The sequence below is a fragment of the Nylanderia fulva genome, unplaced genomic scaffold (assembly GCF_048542155.1).
Source record: "Nylanderia fulva isolate GAGA-0341 unplaced genomic scaffold, ASM4854215v1 Scaffold11, whole genome shotgun sequence".
In the NCBI taxonomy this organism is placed as follows: Eukaryota; Metazoa; Arthropoda; class Insecta; order Hymenoptera; family Formicidae; genus Nylanderia; species Nylanderia fulva.
This window is the reverse complement of record NW_028189302.1, coordinates 2,869,323-2,882,395: the sequence shown is the minus strand read 5'-3', so window position 1 is coordinate 2,882,395 and position 13,073 is coordinate 2,869,323. Positions and strand designations below refer to the sequence as shown.

Here is a 13,073-nt window from a genome sequence, read left to right as displayed (position 1 = left end):
TCATTTGTATTTGATTATCATCATCATCATTACTATCTATTTGTTATTATTTATTTATTTTTTATTTTTTTAGTTAGACATATCAAAACGTATATCGTTAAAACAAATTTATCCGCATCAAAAAATTTACACAATCTTTTAAATCAAAATACTAATTGTATGATATACAATATATAACTTCACGGATTTTATATTATATATATAAATATATCCACGTAAATTTAATTTATTAAATTCATAATACGCGCACGCATGCGAGTGCATATGTTTATGTATGTGTATCACATATTATTTTATCGCACAGTACTTTAGAATTACCACGTTAAAATTCGATTTATGCGAAACTGAATGAGAAAAGTAAAAGCATTGCGCGTTATTTAGCGCGTCGCTTATAAGATTAAATATCATTAATATTGATTAATAATAATAATAATAATAATAATTGAAAATTCGATCAGACCTGTCACGATTTGTGGCATGGCCTCTCAATCAATCTTATTTAACAATTCTTTCATATTCAACCATTCTTAACTTAGTTCTTTAATAATTCACATTATTTTCACATCACGCATATTTTGTCGCAGCGTCGCTCGTCACACAAATCCAATTGTAACTTTGATTGCTTGCGAGAAAAAAGTTTATCGGGAGATCATCAAAAAGCTCGCATCACCGATAAACGAAGAACAATTATCGATTTCACGGGTATATCGGAACAACGATTGACACCAGTACGGTGCCGGTATTAAAGAGTTGTTCTCGATAAATATCGACAGTTATACGAGATGGCCTAAGGGTTGGGGTAAATATTGGCTTACACGTCAAAATTAGTAATCGGCGCGTCGATGGATTTAATCGACGAAGAATCGTTGTTTCGTCTCCGATTTTATGATACGAAAGTAATATAATACAATCCGTGAAGGATATTCCTAAAACATCTGGCCAAACTTCGCTAACGAATTTGACGGTGACAATTTTAATGTCAAAAAATAATGTCATATATATATATATATATATATATATATATATAAGTAAAAAGTTTGCAAAAACATCCCTCTCGAATTATAAATAGGTAAAAAGCATATTTATCGATTTTATTCTCAAATTAAATCTTGTTAAATTGTTAGACTGTATAATTACTACAGGATGAAAAAATGAGCAGTGTCTTGCATAAATATTGATTGTTTCGTTATCAAAGAAATTGAGGTTATTTAAATTTGTAGCGTGCTATAAAATTCCAATCAGCTCGGTACTTGGCAATGATTCTCGTGGCGGATTTCTAATTACGTTCTAGTTGGGTCGGACTAGAATTTAGCTAGCACGTCGGCCGTTATTTATGGCGTGAGCCAACCTTAAGGTATGCCCACTATTCGAAACGTTAATTGTTCTTACGTATTTCTTACACAAATGATCTCAAAACTGAATAATATAGTAGGTATATATATTACGTTTTCGCGTTTACACTCTTTCCTATATTTTTCAATCATTTATTTTTTCTTTATAGAATTTTATTTTACAAATAAGCAAATAAATATAAATATTTATTATGCTACATGTTTTGTTGAGTTAACTATTAAAGCCATTTTATAGGGAATCTAAATTACTCGTGCATTATTCATAGTATATCCACATATAATACTCCATATTTATATTTTACGCATAATATAATAGAAATATAAGTAGAAATAAGAATAAATAGAATTAAATATAAATAGAATATAAATTTATTATTATTTAGGGGATATTTTTATTCTATTAGTTTTATTTAAAAGAATATAATTCTATTAGTTTTATATAATAGAATATAAATTTATTATTATATTTAGGGGATATTTTTATCCTATTAGTTGGATTTATATGTGTATTTATTTTTTATATCTTTATTGGATGTTTAAATTCACTCGAATTGTTATTATCATAGGCTAAGGCTAAGCTATCATTAATATATTAAAATCACGCGCCTTCCTCGTCATAAGTTTTGGAAAGGAAGAATTAAGGGGATTATTCATAATTTATGTAAGAAACGAAACAAAAGCTGCAGAAACTGTCGCATAATATCCTACGGGCCGTCAAAGTTTGGACGTCTCGATAATTTTCTCTCTTACGGATTTCCAAGTGGTTTCAACTTCTTCCGCTCTTTACATATCTAAAGATACTATATTCTGCAGACATAAGATTGCAGTATTAAAACTGACTATGTTTTCGAAATCCGACGATTAGAGATGAGCAACAAAAAAATTATTCATTAAAATCACATCGTATTTTACCAACGTTACAAAATTCAATATATATGTATGTATAATCTAAGTCATCATTCCGATTCTTTTTCACAAATTCATCAATAATAAATAAAATCAGGAGGATTATTCCCCAATAACCGATGACACATTTGCATTTTAGATTAGGTCAATTAAATCGAATGATTGAGGTTTTCGATTGTATTCAGTTCTCTTCATATATATTCAATGCTGTCTTGCGCTCTGTGGTTAGCAACGCCATTTCATATATCAATAAACCGTTACTATAACAAGCCCAATAATCCAAACTTGCCTAAAATAGCGAGTAATCTAACTCTCTATATATAATTAAATTATTAAAAATTAAATATTTCTAATAAATCCTGAATTAATCACGTGTGAAAAAGTGAGTTTTACAACACTGAGAAAAAAAAAACAATGTTAAAATGACTAAACGCGTTTAGTTCATGGAATTTTTTAAATTGAAATATTTAAATGTTCAAATAAATTTGGAACATAATATATTTTCATTTTGACAAATATTTGTTTGACAGCGCGTGACCGTTTGAACATTATTTTTTTTCCCAGTGATTACTTATGACACTGATAGTTTTGCATAGTCTTGCAATCTTACATTTTTGTTGATATCCCGCGAATTCTATATTCATAATATACGCGAAATCGCTCTCGCCCGCAACTTTCCGCACGCACGCCTTGAATAATTAGCGCTAATTAGGAAAATTTACGAGTGGAAGAGCCTAAATTCCTGGGTAAGGTGCAAGTAAACAATTACGTGCGTTTACTTTGAGCTACCCATGGCAAGACGCGAGCGAATGTGAAGCGAGATGAAAGTTGTGCAAATATTTACCTTAACAGTGAATCGCGCGAGTGCAAATGGAGAAGATACGTTGATGAAAGAAAAAGAGAGAGAGAGAGAGAGAGAGAGAAGATTATATGTGAGAAATCATTTACAGAGAAAAATGCATAGAACAGTTTTAACTTTCAAATAATAACAATAAGAAATCGTGAATAAAATATGTTGTCAATTATAGGTATACAAAATAAAATGCATCAAATAAAAAATAAAATCTTTATAAAAGGTGAGAATTGCATTTTCAGAATTTTAACACAATCGATAAAATTTTGATTCTGTTTTTCAATTTAAAAAATAACTATATTTGTATATAAGAGACCACATTTTTTTCAAATAATTCGATGTTTTCTAAGTATAATTATTCTATTTTCAATAATTAACAATTTGTATATATTTATACATATCTATAATTTATAATTTATAATCAGAGGATTGTATATTAATATCCAATAATTACTTTGTATATAATATGTATATTATAAATTTATATATCAATTATTATGATAGGCCTAATCTTCAGTAATGAAAATCTCTTCCGTAAATAATCTATTAGAGATTTGTTTTGTGTGCTTAATATTTTCAACTCGATTAGGTTAATGTAGTGTCGTCACATATACTACAACCGTATCCGTATAACACCCAGTTAAAATACATATTTTATGTGATATGTTGCTATCCCCGCTCTCTTCTGTCTGTGCGTTGAATATGCAATATACAGAGGTGCGTTTATATTGCACAATTTGATTTAATAGCATTTAACGCACTCTATCTATATTCATTTGATATTTGAAGAGGGCCCCATTCTAAAGTCAAAATCATTTGTTGTAATTTACACCGAAATGTCATAATGAGATCTCATGTAATATTTTGAAAGATAAAATAATAGATATAATTCTCTATTCGTGTAAATATTTTCTATTATGTGGCACGTAAAATTATAGAGGTCGAGAATTCTCTGTATATTATAGATTCCCGAAAATAGATTTAATACATTAATTAGTAATATCGTCCTGATTTTGCTACACAAAACATACACGTATATTGTGCTAAGTGTAACACAATACTGCGTGATCAATAATTGATTACATTGTTAGAATTAGAAACAATGAAGTATAACTTATTCACCGAGCGTTTGATTCATATATATATATATATATATATATATAATGTATTGTATAAATAATACAATAGCAATAATGCCGACATTATTATAGAAAATGTCATAAGAAAGTTTATCAAAAAATTTACGACATTATGAAGATTGAAAATTATTAGCTATTGAAAAATATTAATATGTACATAATAAATTTTACTATGTACATAATTTTACTATGTACACAATAAAATATAAAATTTATCGAACATATTTTATATTTTATTGTGGTAGATATTACTATTTTTATTGTGGTAAATATTAATTCAGGGTAAATTCTCTGGGTATAGTTATTCTAAAAAAATTGTAAAAAATTATAATAATATTGATAAGTATAAAATCAATGCGTAAAAATAATAGAAAAATTTCAAGAACAATGTCGATGTGTATTTTACAATGATTTCTACGTTAGATGTAGCTATTGTACTCACTATTAGAAAACAATAGAGAAAGAGAAATGCGCGAAGAGATTCTTGAGTGGCGCGATTGTAGTACGCAAAAGTACATCATTACTCAAGATCACACGGCGAAATCTAATTATCCCCGAACGACCTTGGAGGATTGCCTTGAGTCTCGTTTCGACTTTCGATGTAATCTCGAACTCGCGACGCAATGTTAATTGCGAGGGAGGCAACGTAAATTCAATTCTCCCCCACCGTCGCGCGGCGACGACTGGCATCGTAAACTTTACGACGCGAATTAAGAAGCTTATAAAGAACCGCTGAAGTCCGCTTGATAATTCTACGCATATCCCGCAGCAACGGCGATCCGAAACCCGGAAACTTATCTTAAGAAAATTGTCGTTTCTCTTAACTCTTTTACCATTGTTATTACACAGAATTAGAAATAAAAGTGTCGCGAGATAAGAGAGACTAAAAATAAAAGAATGCTTTTCGTAAACGCTAAATTTTGTAAGAATGGCAACAAATCATAAATTCTTACTTTTTATATCATTTCAATTTTTCTTTTATAAATAAAAATATATATGCACATTGTCAATGTCTGAGATAACATATTTATTAAATGGTATTAGTTATCCTTTATTTTTATCGGACTTATTATGTAGCACAAATTCGGACCTCCAATTTCTGAAGTCTACGATAAAATTTAACAGACTTCCTTTGGTGAGAGAACATATAGTTTGTGCAAAAATAATAGTTTTATTCTCAGTAATTCGATGATTTGCGACAACTTTTATAAAAATAGCATTCTAGATAAAATTGAGAAATATAGAAAAATTTATTTCGACGTTTTTTGTATATTTTTAAATTTTATGGTACTTAATATAGATATCGTTATTCCGATAAACTATCTAATTAAAGAGATATTTTATTCTAATAAAATATAATTTTATTATGCTATTTGTTTAGTTTACTTGTTAAAATGCCAATGTTAAGTGGTTTCATTCAATATAAACAAAATATAAATACAATCACTTAGCAGAGAATTAATTTGTACGTCGTTTTAATGACAATTAACGTTCCATCAATGTTGCCAAATAATTTATCTTGAAGTATATCTAAACTCATGTTTATACTACTTGTCTAATTTTTTATCATTTTTCTCTTCAAATTGAGAAGTCTAATTTTATGTGTTAAGATAGAGAGAACAATTTATTACATACAAATAATTTTTATATTAGGTATATTTAAAAATTGTGATAAAATGAATAATAAGTATCTTAAGCCTCTGTCTTGTAAACTCATGTTTATACTACTTGTCTAATTTTTTATCATTTTTCTCTTCAAAATGAGAAGTCTAAATTTGTGTGTTAAGATAGAGAGAAAAATTTATTACATACGAATAATTTTTATATTAGGTATATTTAAAAAATGTGATAAAATGAATAATAAGTATCTTAAGCCTCTGTCTTGTAAACTCATGTTTATACTACTTGTCTGATTTTTTATCATTTTTCTCTTCAAAATGAGAAGTCTAATTTTATGTGTTAAGATAGAGAGAAAAATTGATTACATACAAATAATTTTTATATTAGGTATATCTAAGAAATGTGATAAAATGAATAATAAGCCTCTGTCTTCTAAATTCATGTTTATACTACTTGTCTAATTTTTTATCATTTTTCTCTTCAAAATAAGAAGTCTAATTTTATGTATTAAGATAGAGAGAAAAATTGATTACATACGAATAATTTTTATATTAGGTATATCTAAAAAATGTGATAAAATGAATAATAAGCCTCTGTCTTCTAAATTCATGTTTATACTACTTGTCTAATTTTTTATCATTTTTCTCTTTAAAATAAGAAGTCTAATTTTATGTATTAAGATAGAGAGAAAAATTGATTCCATATACGAATAATTTTTATATTAGGTATATTTAAAAAATGTGATAAAATGAATAATAAGTATCTTAAGCATCTGTCTTCTAAACTCATGTTTATACTACTTGTCTAATTTTTTATCATTTTTCTCTTCAAAATGAGAAGTCTAATTTTATGTGTTAAGATAGAGAGAAAAATTGATTCCATACGAATAATTTTTATATTAGGTATATCTAAAAAATGTGATAAAATGAATAATAAGCCTCTGTCTTCTAAATTCATGTTTATACTACTTGTCTGATTTTTTATCATTTTTCTCTTCAAAATGAGAAGTTTAATTTTATGTGTTAAGATAGAGAGAAAAATTGATTGCATATGAATAATTTTTATATTAGGTATATCTAAAAAATGTGATAAAATGAATAATAAGCCTCTGTCTTCTAAATTCATGTTTATACTACTTGTCTAATTTTTTATCATTTTTCCCTTCAAAATGAGAAGTCTAATTTTATGTGTTAAGATAGAGAGAAAAATTGATTCCATACAAATAATTTTTATATTAGGTATATCTAAAAAATGTGATAAAATGAATAATAAGCCTCTGTCTTCTAAATTCATGTTTATACTACTTGTCTAATTTTTTATCATTTTTCTCTTCAAATTGAGAAGTCTAATTTTATGTGTTAAGATAGAGAGAACAATTTATTACATACAAATAATTTTTATATTAGGTATATTTAAAAAATGTGATAAAATAAATAATAAGTATCTGAAGCCTCTGTCTTCTAAAATCATGTTTATACTACTTGTCTAATTTTTTATCATTTTTCTCTTCAAAATAAGAAGTCTAATTTTATGTATTAAGATAGAGAGAAAAATTTATTACATACGAATAATTTTTATATTAGGTATATTTAAAAAATGTGATAAAATGAATAATAAGTATTTTAAGCCTCTGTCTTCCAAACTCATGTTTATACTACTTGTCTAATTTTTTATCATTTTTTCTCTTCAAAATGAGAAGTCTAATTTTATGTGTTAAGATAGAGAGAAAAATTGATTACATACGAATAATTGTTATATTAGGTATATCTAAAAAATGTGATAAAATGAATAATAAGCCTCTGTCTTCTAAATTCATGTTTATACTACTTGTCTAATTTTTTATCATTTTTCTCTTTAAAATGAGAAGTCTAATTTTATGTGTTAAGATAGAGAGAAAAATTGATTATATACAAATAATTTTTATATTAGGTATATCTAAAAAATGTGATAAAATGAATAATATGCCTCTGTCTTTTAAATTCATGTTTATACTACTTGTCTAATTTTTTATCATTTTTCTCTTTAAAATGAGAAGTCTAATTTTATGTGTTAAGATAGAGAGAAAAATTGATTACATACAAATAATTTTTATATTAGGTATATCTAAAAAATATGATAAAATGAATAATAAGTATCTTAAGCTTCTGTATACAGAATGTGGCAAAACTAACATCCAAATCTGTTCTACTGCCCCTCTACTGCTTAGGACAATCCGCTCGAATATTCCACTCACGCGTATGCCGCTTAAGATCCAATTTTTTTCAAGCAGATGCAGCATTCACTCCCTTCTCCTTCTCCTCCTTTCGCTACTACGCTTGCATTCGGCTGCGAGTGAATTATTAAAAGTTCACTCAGGGATTCCCGAGAGCGGTACCGGCCTGCGAAAGGAGGATGATTGCAATCACGTCGGCTCGTAAAGTGATCACTAACACGTTTCCAGCTGCATCCCGATGCGCAGAATTGCAGGCCGAATTGCGGACCATTCTAAAATGCATTGTCTTGTAAAAGAGCGCGCTTGCGCAAAAAAAGATATATCTTGGTAACATCAAGTTATCTCTGTTCGCGGCAAACCGACTTTTACGATTCTGTTTTTGTATTTATAATTGCTCATTAATATCTCATGTAGAGCACATGAATCAAGAATATAAACATGCATAATGAACAACAAGTGTAAATAACAAACAATTATTAGAATAATGTTGCATTATAAATTAGCTATATCATCTAGTACAAGTATCGTATGTAGATGTGTAATGTTAATAAAAATTAATATACGTATAAAGTATTATAAATTAACCAATTTAAAAAATTAAATATATGTTATTCCTTAAAATATTTGCGAAATATTTCAATTTCAGATGTAACATTATTAAATCGTTTAAAAATATCGTTTTGTCGAAAAATATATTAAATATTTTCCGTTTATTTGAAGCTCGTTCTCGCATGTATCCCACATATTACGAGATATCTAATTTAATTTACATATTTATAAATTCCATTAAAAGGTTATATTTACAATTAATGTATTACTGAAATATATTTCTTAAATATTTGGTTTTGCGTTGCAAATGTGCAGTATTAATTCGCACGAGCGAACAAGCGCGCGGAATTCCGTGACGGGCGAATGCATTAGGATGGTTTTACCACGGTAATTCGGTTTCTTCGCGTCGCAATATACAATCCCAGCCCTTTCGTCCCTTTCATCCCTCTCGTCCCTTTCATCATCCACCTGATAGTGTCCGCGCCAACGTAATTGCGCCAATTATCGTCTTCCCCCAAACCCTCTATTTCAAGTTTCCACATTTCTAAGTTTCAAACTCAAAAAGTAATAAATAACAAAATGTTGACGTAGAGAAGCACAAACAATATCTAACTATTTCTCCAAGTATCGCGTATTTTGTCATTAGTATTTTATTTATAATGCAATCTATTTTTAAACATGTATATACATTATTTATATATTTCTACAATATTATATATTTTAAATATATTAAATTAGTAAAGTGTATAAAATTGCAGTATATAAGATAGAAGTTGAGAATCTGACTAATAGGAAATGTATTATAAGTAAGAATTTCAACAAAATTAATGCATAAATTTGATTTAAGATAGAAGTTAAGAATCTGACTAATAGGAAATGTATTATAAGTAAGAATATCAACAAAATTAATGCATAAATTTGATTTAAGTATATGTTTAATTATTTTGAAAATTATTACTAATTAATTAAAATAATTGAAATAATAATATAATAGTAAAAAACATAAATATAAAATAAATATCTAGAAAAGCTTACAAAATAATTAATAACGTTCATTTTTCTTCTCATAATTTCTCCTTTTATCTCTTATCCATTATTTATAAGGAAGTAAAAGATTTTAATAGAAAACTTGAAAACAAATATAAGTTTAAACTTTTAAAACACCTTGTTTTGCATAGTTTTGCATATAATAATATGTCAAACACTTCGATTTAGAAAAATAATACTAAAATTCTAGCATATTTTGTTCTATTTATTATTTTTACTGGTCTGTTATGTAGTCTTTAAAAAATCAACGTCGCCCATCAAGAGTCGTCGACTAAGCAAAACTATTCGTCGCGCACGAATTTAAGCGACTTAGCGAAAAACAAAGACGAGAAATCCTCTCTCATCCCCTGCCCTGAAAAAAGGAAACTTCCTCGATTCGTTCCGCTTGCGAATCCTTTAATTTCCAAATTGAATTCAGCCAAGGAAACTTTCCTCTTCCGTTTCCGGCTCGCGTAACTCGATTAATCGATCCACTCGAATCTCCACCGACCTCCAAAAGTCGATTTCTACAAGATTTCAGTGCGATCGGTGTATCGTCAGCTCATTTTCCATCCCTCCCTTCTTTACAAATCTTTCCAATGTAATTTTTACTTCGCGTAAAATCCATCAGTTCAGCCATTCATAGATCTCCAAATTTTCATCAAGGATAAACGCATCCGCTAATTCAAGAAATTTTCCTCGTAACGTAATTCAAAAAGTCGCAATAAAAATTCATAAAAATAATAAATAAAAATGTGCAATAAAAGAGATGAAAAACTCATCGGATTATTTCCACGCTATGTAATCTTCGGGTCTGTAAAGGATTAGAAAAGCGACACGTTCGCGCACCCGGACATTAGGAAAAGGTTCTAATACCAATCGTGTGTTTTACTTCGCGTAAAATCCATCAGTTCAGCCATTCATAGATCTCCAAATTTTCATCAAGGATAAACGCGTCCGCTAATTCAAGAAATTTTCCTCGTAACGTAAATTCAAAAAGTCGCAATAAAAATTCATAAAAATAATAAATAAAAATGTGCAATAAAAGAGATGAAAAACTCATCGGATTATTTCCACGCTATGTAATCTTCGGGTCTGTAAAGGATTAGGAAAGCGACACGTTCGCGCACCTGGACATTAGGAAAAGGTTCTAATACCAATCGTGTGTTTTACTTCGCGTAAAATCCATCAGTTCAGCCATTCATAGATCTCCAAATTTTCATCAAGGATAAACGCGTCCGCTAATTCAAGAAATTTTCCTCGTAACGTAATTCAAAAAGTCGCAATAAAAATTCATAAAAATAATAAATAAAAATGTGCAATAAAAGAGATGAAAAACTCATCGGATTATTTCCACGCTATGTAATCTTCGGGTCTGTAAAGGATTAGAAAAGCGACACGTTCGCGCACCCGGACATTAGGAAAAGGTTTTAATACCAATCGTGTGTTTTACTTCGCGTAAAATCCATCAGTTCAGCCATTCATAGATCTCAAAATTTACATCAAGGCTAAACGCGTCCGCTAATTCAAGAAATTTTCCTCGTAACGTAATTCAAAAAGTCGCAATAAAAATTCATAAAAATAATAAATAAAAATGTGCAATAAAAGAGATGAAAAACTCATCGGATTGTTTCCGCGCTATGTAATCTTCGGGTCTGTAAAGGATTAGGAAAGCGACACGTTCGCGCACCCGGACATTAGGAAAAGGTTTTAATACCAATCGGAATCCTCGCGTAATTGATTCCAGGTTTTAAGAGCGATCTTCCCTTTTCCGACCCTCTCTCTGTTACCTCGCCATCCCTATGGCTAGTCGGCACTTTGTTTCCGAGGCGACGCGACCAGGGGGGATGAACGTGATTCGATTTGGCGCATTCCGATTTAAACTTTTTCTCGAATTCGTGAATGCGAGTATCCGGTGACAACTTCGCGCGGGTAATTTCCGTTTGATTAAGGAACCGGCGAAAAAAACGTGTTCGACGTGTTTGATGGTAAAGGGGAACGAGGAATCCAATATTCGCGGTGGATACTGGGGGATGAAGAGGAGGGGAGAATTAGAAAATGGTCGGCTGGCCGGTGAAAGGATGCATTATTTATCGCCGCGTTTTTCTTTTCCGACATGGAATTTATGGTTTTCGTTTGGGCATGAAAGTATCGCTGGAATTGCTTCATATTAATAGCCAAGTGGATGATAGATCTGTTTAGTTAATCAATTCCTTTCTCAAAGGTCGAAATCATTTGCTTTGCAAAATCTTTTTGATGCTTAGAGGTAACGTATTGTTCTAATATTCGAATTTATAATACAGTAATATTCGAACATTGAGAAATTTTACTAACAAAAATAATTCATAGATCGAAAGATATTTGATCTGACGATTAAGTTGAAAGTAAAGAAGTAAGAAAGAAAATTAAAGCTGAAATTTGTGTAATAACATCTGATGATGGTATAAATAAAAATGCTTAAAGGTAACGTATTGTTCGAATATAAATAAATCAAATAAAATATTCTAATTTATAATACACTAATATTCAAACATTGAGAAATTTACTAACAAAAACAAATTATGGATCAAAAAATATTTGATCTGACGATTAATTTGAAAGTGAAGAAATAAAAAAAGAAATTAAAGATACTCGCAAAGCTGAAATTTGTGTAATAACATCTGATGATGGTATAAATAAAAATGCATTAAACTTGTGATTAGTTTTTTTTGCAATCGTAATTAAACTTCCTTCGCTCTGATTTTCTCTTTCCACAGTAAAACCAATGATTTTATATTTTTTCGCACTATATTCATGTGAATATCAATGAATAATTTTTAAACTTTATATAGTGTGCTTTAATTTTTCACGTTATTAGATAATATTTTAAAAAAATATTTTCCATATTGAAAATTATATGCAAACCAGATAAATTTTGTTCAAAGTTGGAAACAATACATAAATAAATGTACTCTATCTATAATCCTAGTCTCTTGATTCTACATGATATTGGTTGTATAAATGCTGGAAATTTTTAAAATGTATAAATGGATTTTTCAATTGAAAATTTAATAAAAGTATCAGTGAGCTTCTAGCTTTGTCCACCAGATTTCCATTTAAATATTGCTGCAATTCTATCAAATATACAAAAATAATATTTTGAAACCGAATACATATCCATATACATAAGTATAAATGTGCATATAACTTTAATTTTAAAAGTTTAATCTTTATTTTTTTTAAATATGCTATAAGAACCTTACGGTCTCACACACACACACACATATAATATTTTTAATCATTAAAATTAATTTCTCTAAAATTTTTTCATCTTTAAATATGAATTCAGTAGTAGTAAAATATCGATGACAGCCTGATTATTTGTTCTGTAAAGATGAGTACGAGTGATTTCGAATGAATTTTCCTATTGCGGTGCA

At 28.7% G+C, this 13,073-nt stretch overlaps 2 protein-coding genes across 2 annotated transcripts in view; one reads left to right on the top strand and one right to left on the bottom strand.

Annotated features, from left to right (window-relative positions):
* The window catches only part of LOC146724950 (uncharacterized), a 345,089-nt gene that overhangs the window by 236,050 nt on the left and 95,966 nt on the right, over positions 1 to 13,073 (top strand). The gene's annotated exons all lie outside the window — the stretch shown is intronic.
* LOC114943065 (uncharacterized) overlaps positions 1 to 13,073 on the bottom strand; it is a 116,654-nt gene that overhangs the window by 85,652 nt on the left and 17,929 nt on the right. The gene's annotated exons all lie outside the window — the stretch shown is intronic.